Source organism: Ziziphus jujuba, chromosome 8 (assembly GCF_031755915.1).
Source record: "Ziziphus jujuba cultivar Dongzao chromosome 8, ASM3175591v1".
Lineage (NCBI taxonomy): Eukaryota > Viridiplantae > Streptophyta > Magnoliopsida > Rosales > Rhamnaceae > Ziziphus > Ziziphus jujuba.
This window is the reverse complement of record NC_083386.1, coordinates 26109097-26117679: the sequence shown is the minus strand read 5'-3', so window position 1 is coordinate 26117679 and position 8583 is coordinate 26109097. Positions and strand designations below refer to the sequence as shown.

The following is an 8583-nucleotide window of genomic DNA, read 5'->3' as shown; positions in this document are numbered from 1 at the left end:
TGATTCTATTTCCTTCAATATTTTACCTTGTGCAAGTTATTTTTACATTGAGAATTACTTGTATATTTGTGTAGAGTTTGTTTTGATTGAAAATTAATTATGTATTTTCATTTGTGAATTTATGCTCAATCATGAATGTTATTGGCTTAATAAAAAATGTTTTATTGGTGAAATTATTATTGCATTTTTTAGAGTTTGTCTTTTTTTTCCTAAATTTTATTATTGCCTCTATTTGTCAAATATTCACAAATGCATTTAGTGTTCTTGGAGAATTTCAATGGAAGTGAGGGATATTTATTATAGAATACTATTGGAGCTGAATCAGTTATGCACATTTTTTTTCCCCAATATATCAATCAATTAGTAATTTGTTTCTAATTTGTTTCGTTTGTATTTTGTCTTCAATTTTTTTTAATGTTTTTTTATATTTAAGAATGAGATGGTATGATTACAACAAACATGCGTTGATACAGTTTATGGTACGATTACAATAACCATGGATATTGGTGCGTGCTTTTCAAATTACATTGTAGCATCTCACAAGTATAAATTATATTGTTTGCTTTATTCATGTTATATACAGATGCTTTTTCTTCTTTAATATTTTGTGTTTGTAATGTAAATATAGTGTGATATCAATTTCATGTATGTAATGAAATTTATAATAAAATAATCAGTTTTATACTTTTTGGTTAAACATATAATTGAAATTATACAATATTATTAATATTTATTAACATTCATAAGCATAATTCACTACCAATCTATTGGTCACTCAAATTATATTTCACCAACCAATTCAATGGATACCAAATTAAAGGTTTATAGAAACCCAATATTGGTAATTGATAATGCCCTTTATTTTGGTATACAGTGAAAAAGGGATACAGTGACTAATATTTTTGTCATTAAAATGCATTTCAAATTGGCAATGATTATTATTATTAACCATAACATTCGTTAGTGAAAGGTTTCTCGACGACCAAATAATAGTTACAGAGTAATAAAATTTACCACCAATTGTAACTAGCCACTATACCAACAATTTTAGTGACTACAAAAATGTCACTCAAACGCTATTTAAGGACCAAATAATAAGTCGTTGAAACTAAATTCTTTAACCAAATCACATTGCTGCTAAAACCATATTTTTGCAACCAACTACATGGTCGTTCAAAACCTCTTTTGATGACTGGAACATTTTGTCATTGAATACGGTTTTTAGTGACCATAATTTTGGCCATGAATATTTTAATAATTGGTCCCATAACATTTTTTGGTTATGAAGTTATAAGTTTTTATGACTAAAATATATACTTAAAGTGACCATAAATAGTCACCAACACAGCATTGAGTGACAAAATATTGGTTGCTCATATTTTATAATTGGTCGGTAAAAGCTTAAAATTGGTGTCCTTTTTAATATTCAAGGCATTTTAAAGACTAATTTATGGTCACAAAATCCTTAAAAACTAGCCACTAAAACGTCAACTGATTTAGCAACCAACATATATTAGTTACTAAATAGAATCTATTACGACGTTTAAGCGACCACGTGGTGACCACGGTTTTTTGGTCTCTAAAAGCCACTGGCGACCAAAATAGGATGTTTTGCAACCAAATTAATGGTTGTTAAAAGGCATTTTTTTAGTAGTGATACCATGTGTATTTACTTGGAAAAAGATGTGGTACACACATCCAATGAGAAGATGCCATATTTTAAAATAAAACATGTCATACTATAGTCCAGCAAGATTAAAGCGATTTTAACACTGTTAGTTTCTCAACTTCTATTCATAATTTCCTCTTATTCTATTCTCTTTATTTGCATCTCATGATTAAAGGGATATTTTCTTGTATCGAATCTTCAAAAAAGAAAAGCTTAATAAGAATGAATGTTCTCCCCTATGCAGAACCTAGTGAGCAAAAGAGGACGTAAATATTTTGATTTGTATTTTTCTTTTTCTTTTGGATATAGTTCAATTGGAATGAGGTTGATGATTTGCCGAAGTGATATGGATCGGATTTTTTAATTTTAATTTTATTTTATTTTTGATACTAAGAGGAATTATAATTAAGGGTTTTAAAATTATTTCTGGAGGATTGCTTATTTAATTATTTTAAAATATAAATTAGGTTCTTTTGTGGGATAATAAATGAAACTTCCTTATCAGTGTTGTAAAATTGCAAAATATCTGGAAGTGGAAAATTGGAAGGCTAACGGTGTTAAAATCTCTTATTCCTGCTCCCTTGGATAATAATATGACATGTAAAATTTTCAAATATGGCATATTATTATTGGATGTGTGCATTATATCATTTTCCAAGTCAATACACATGATGTATTAAATAATTTCTCATGCAGTAGAAACATGTAACACCTTTTTTTCCACCCAAAAAAAAAAAAAAGGGAAAAAGTTAAAAAAAGATTACATTTTTTTAATCAAATAATGCAAAAAGATTAAAAAAAAAACCCCCTTATATTCATACAATGTTGTATTACTATATAGTTAAATTAATAAAAAAAAAGAAAAAAAAGAAAAGATAATGTGCACGTGGAAACTGATTGCATGGATCTGTTTAGAGGCTTTGCATGTGGTCCACAAGCTTGCAGCTGGAGGTAAGGAGCTTTATTGTTTGTAATTTTAGTTTGCATGGTTCTTTCTTTTAATTCTCGTACTTTCCATTTGGTGTCTTAGAGTCATAAACAAGGTTAGGAGCTTTTATTGTTTGATGTTTTTAGTTTTGATCTTTTAATTCATGTACTTTCAATTTGGTGCCAAAAGTCATAAACAAGGTTAGGAGCTTCATTGTTTGATATTTTTAGTTTGCGTGTATTTTTCATCTGATGCCTAGAGTCATAAAAAAGGTTAGAAGCCTTACTGTTTGATAATTTTAGTTTGCGTGATTCCTTTAATTCATGTACTTTCCATTTTAGTTCCTTTAATCGTAAACAAGGCAGCCTTTTCCATTAAATTGGACCCTCGCAAACCAGCCTGAGCTGCATCGTATTTTGATTCACCACTTACTTTATCAATAAAGGAGCGAGTAATAAGAAGTTCCTCGCCAAAGCCAAAGTATCTACCATATCCCTCCTTCCCACCATTTCTTTGATTGGTACTCTCTCTCTCTCTCTCTCTCTCTCTCTCTCTCTCTCTGTGGCACTAAAAGCGAAAAGGACTAACTTTCAGGTTCTTTGTGAAAAAAAGGTAAAAAATGGATGGGTTTGGATCAGGGTGGACTCAACCTACTTGGCCTAAGGCCTAAGGCAAGAATTGAGCACGGCCTTAAATAATTTTTTTTTTTAAATATTCAATTTATATATTTGTTTTTTTTTTTAATATTCAATTTATATATTTGTTTTTTCTTTGGACATTAAATATTACTTGTTAAAATTGTAGAATACTTTTTTTTTTTTGAAAGAAAGAAATTTGTTTATCAACTTAATTAGCTTAGTTATTTACCAAAAAAATTAATTAGAGCTATTTATCAATAGAAATGCTTGATTGATTCCAATATAAAAGTTTAGAGGAATTTATAAGTCCCTAAACAAACTCTCTTTGTTTCAAAAAAAAAAAACAAAATTACTATAAAGTTTACCTCACGAATAAAAAAAATACATATATTAGATAATTTTTTGAAGGCCTTTCTTTCTTTCTGGGCACAGGCGATGGCTGAGACTCTTGCCGGGATCGCTGCCCTGGGTGTTGGCAGGGCCACTGCAGGGGCCGTTGGCGGGGCTGTTGCTGAGGCCCTTGGCGGAGCTGGCCAGGTCGTTGCCGGGCTGCTGGCGAGGTCGCGCGACACTTTAGTCAAAAAGATGATTGTGAGGAAAAACTAAGCGATTGTAAGGCAAAACTAAGCGATTGTGAGAACAGAAATAGATACTTGCAACTTGAGAAGCAAAGCTGTGAGATAGAAAAGGCAATTTGTAAAGAGAGAATGAAAAGATTGGAATCTGCAAAGGAAAAACAATGTGTTTCTGCTAAAACTCTCGATATCACTCCGTTTGGTGAAGCAGACATTGATTAGGATCACCTATAACCTTGTTGATAAAGAAAAGGTTGAAATTTACACAAAAGAGAAAGATGAGTTGGGTGTAGAATTAGAATTGGAAGAAGAATTAAAGGCGGTGTCAAAGGTGTCAAAGGAGTTAATGGCGGTCACAAACATTATGAAAGTGGCTGAATTGAAAGTGAATGAGTATAAAGAAACAAGGAAGAAGGAAAAGATCAAATTGGAGAATAGTGTGGTGAGTTTGACAGAAGAGAAGAAAAATATAAATAGTTTGCTTAAGATTGCTTTGGTGGAGATGGAGGCTGTGGAAAAGAGCTTGAGTAGGTTGAATGAGAACATTGAGTAGAAAAGGGCGGCCATTTTGGAGATTGTGGAAAGTGGGTTGCAGAGTGTTAGGTTTGGGAGTGGTGAGAATTCATTGGAGAGTTCAGGAACTAAGGTGGATACTTCTGGTGATAGTAGTGAGCTTGAAGAGGAGGTTGTAAGCCTGGTATGTTCTGCTTTTGTTCCCTTTTTACTTCTACCATTTTTCGTTGTTTAACCTAAATTGGCTAAAAGGAAAAATTGCTTTAAATTGCTATTGAATTGAACTTTTATATTGCAATTTACCGATTGTGATCCTAACTTGTGATGAATAGCAATTCTTCTTTTGGAAAAAAGAAAAAAAAGAAAAAAAGAAAACCATTAAATTTTAATAGTAAATTGTAAGTTTGTTGTGAATTTATCAATGTTTTTTATTGCTTTGATGCACCTATTTATGTCTATTTATCTTAATTTGTTATCAGGCATCAACTGTGGAGAGGATAAGGAAGAATTTGAACCTTAAAATCACTCAATTGAAGAGATCTTTTGAAGAATCCTGGTATTTCATTATCAAAATATGATCACTCAGTTATTTTTTATATTATATGATCACTCAGTTACGAAAAGTATTTTGATAAAAAAGAAAAAAAGAAAAAAAAAGAACAGATGTTATTTTATAGAATGGTTTAAATAATGATAATAACATAAATGTGATAAAGCTCTCTAAGCGCAAAAAGCTGCTTCATTGAACCTAGTTATAATTAGTACATTTTGAGTGGTTTTCTGTTACTTAATTGCCCACTCTTTGCCAGGTCAAACACTGAGCGCCTGCAGAGTCTTATAGAGAAACAAGCTCAAGATATTGCTGAAAAGATGCTATATATCAAGGACTTGGAAGATAAAGAGAAAAAGTTGGCTCAAAATGTAGTCATTTCACTTGCTCAGAAATGTTATGGTGGTTTACCCTACATTCCAGTACTCTGTTTCTTTCTTACTTATTCCCTCATTTTATGAATGCAAGGTTGAGGGATTCATGATGAAAATAAAAGAAGCTGAAGTAGAGGTTGCTAGATGGAGAGAAGCGTGTGAATTAGAAATTGAACCTGGGAAACATGAGATTGAACAACGTGACATAGTGGTAAAAGGATTTATCCCTTTTTGATTTATGTTTGTTAGTTGCAAACACACACACACACACACACACACGCACGCACTATTAACTGCAACTTCTGAGGTTTAATAAACCAAATTTAGTCCTCAACTTTTCTGACAATTCAATTATAAACCTATCGTTAGAACAATCCATTAAACTTAACAACTGAAGGGTAAAAATGGTCTTTCAACTCGATATATTAACTATTAAATATAAAAGCAATTCTATCTACACTACAAAACATACTAGCTGCACTATAATTTTAATAATTTTTTTAGTATTTAATAATATTCGCGAATAAAATGTTTAAAATAATCTTAATTATTAAAAAAAAGAAGAAGAAGAAGAAGAAATTATTAAATACACTACAATTACAAACTGATTCCTTTGTACAATTAGACCTACACTTATTTATTGATGAAATTTATCAATGATTAATTGTCCGGTTTACATATATTCGTATATATAACCTGTCGTAACATTATCGATATACATATATACTTAGGATATAAAAATTGAACCGTTTTACAATCTTGTATTTGTGGAAGATTACGTAAATAAGTTTCTTCTTCTTCTTCTATTTGTCTGTCAATGAGAAGCAGAAGGGGAGGAATGAGAAGAAGAAGAAAGTGACTGTGATGTAGAATTTCAATTTGGAACCTGATCCCAAAATATAGATTTTGAAAATTATGGTATTTTATTAAAGATATTAAAGAAAATTATGAGTTGTTATGTATGTAGGTTTCATTTTAAGATAAAATAGGTACAAATTATTAATGTAGCTAGCAAAAATAAGTTTTAATACATAGATTGTAGTACATTTAGTATGTTTTATAATGTGGATAGAACTACTCTAAATATAATTTGATACATTTTTTATAAAATATTTAAAAATATATATATGAACTAGAAAAAAAAAAGGAAAAAAAAAACTAATATGAAAAATAATCTATTTCCTTTTTATACAAATTATTTTTTTTTTGAAAAATATGTAATTGTACATTTTAAAAAAAATGCACATTATTTTTTTGAACATATGCATTTTTTATTTTATTTTTTCTTTTCCTTCATTTTGTTTTAAAGAAATAATAAAAAAAAAACATGAAAAAAGAGGTGTAAAAAAATAAAGAAAAAAACAAAATTAATTATTATGGGTCTAAAAGTAATATAAGTTATCACATAAGAGAGAGAGTGGACTTTTCTAATGGTAATCAAATTATAGGAACTTCAATTAAAATGTGATAAATCAGAGATTAAGTTTGATTTAAAACAAATTTTAGAGGCTGCAGTTGATTATCCCATATATGAAACATCACAATCAAATTATAGAGACTACAGTTAAAAAGTGAAAAATCATGGATCAAATTTGATTTTAAGCAAAGACTGCAATTGAGTGAGAATATAATGTTGAACAGCATTTCGGGTGGGCCAATTTTGTTCCAAAGTTACAAGCTTTAACAAAAAATGTTTACATAGTGAATTTGTACATTTTGAAGAAAAATTGAAACTCCCAAAATGTTATCTGGCATTAAGGTTCTCACGATATGGAGAGAGTCTCTTCTCTTCGTACCAAAACTATATATATATATATGTATGTAATCTTACCTTTTTTTTCTTCTTTTTTTTCTCATGTATTTTGTACCAATCCTCAAAAATTGGTTTCTCACATTTCTGTTTTATTAGGTTGCCATTCTCACCCAAGAACTAGAAAAAACGAAGACTGATTTGGACATATCAAATCGCAAATTAAATAAAAAATAAGAATTTGCAGCTGCTGTCCAGGCAACAGCAGAGAAGTCCCTGCAACTGGCTGACAGCACAGCTGCAGGACTCTGTGAGCGGGTAGAAGAGATGTCAAAACAATTAGAAGAAGCGGAGAGCCAATACCGAAACAGATACAATCTCAGACATATATGTTGGCCATGGCAAACACTCAAACTGAGTACTGCTGCTATGAACAATAGATTGAAGAATGCAAAAAAGATTCTATCAAAATGCAGGCCTTGGTGAGCACTCAAGCAGATTACTGCTAGTATGAATAATAGAGTGAAGAACGTTGGAGGATACTGTCATAATGCAAGACTTGCTCCATTAATGTCTGAAACTCTATAATTTATTTCAAATCTTTCTTCTTATGAAACTTTATTTATATTTGTGCCTTCTCTTCATTTTTTTTTTCTTTTACACTCACATTTTACTAGGTTAGTGGAATTTCTTCTGGTTGATTAGTGTAACCAGTATTTTTCTTTACCAAAAAAAAAAAAACAAAAAAAAAAATTGTCTGAAATGATATGCCTAACCATTGCAAATACTATTCAAGCCATCAGTTCTGCTCTTTTTTTGAAACAGTTTCTCAAAGGAAAATATCGAAACAGTTTGAAATGATCAATCCACTTCTATCATTTTTAAATTCCTAATGGGTTTACCAAATTTCATCTGATAATATTTGCCTTTCAAGCAGAAAACTATTTTCATCATCATCGTCATCAATTCCACTCCACAAAATCTTGTGGTTTAATTTGCTAGTTCCTAATGTTTCAAATTAAACGAAGAAATCCACTGAGTGTCTTTACTTTAGCAGTGATAGAAGTTGCAAAACTTTCAAGTGCCCAGAGTAATAGTTTTTATATATATAGTTTTCAATATAATGTGAAGTCTATGAGATATCTTATGTGGATAATTTGGATATATTGGATCTATATGTCCACTAATGTTGGACTCACCTTGGAATAGATTGTAAAAAAGGACAAATTGACAAAAAAAAAAGTTTAATCAACTGGTGCGTACAACACAGATATTGCCACAATTTACATTGTTCTCTGAATATGATTTTGATTTTCTTTTTTTTCTTTTTTTTCTTTTTTTGGGTTGAGGATATTTGTTTATCTGCCAGATTCCTTGAGAAGTACTGACTCTGATTGGAGAAGGACATGTCACAAATGAGCATATGGGTATCATATAGAGATATAATGAACTTGTTTACTTCATTAATGTTGTTTGTGTTAAATAATTTTTCTTTTTCAGTTGGTAGCTCTTATCTAGCTGTTGTTTTTTATAGTATTGAATTGGTTTATAATGTAGCACGCATTGTACGTTAACTCTGATTTCCA

The 8583-nt window shown here is 30.3% G+C and overlaps 1 pseudogene; it reads left to right on the top strand.

Annotated features, from left to right (window-relative positions):
* The first annotated feature begins 3670 nt into the window (after nucleotides 1–3670).
* On the top strand, nucleotides 3671–7483 carry LOC107423370 (uncharacterized protein At3g49055-like; annotated as a pseudogene).
* Nucleotides 7484–8583: the final 1100 nt, after the last annotated feature.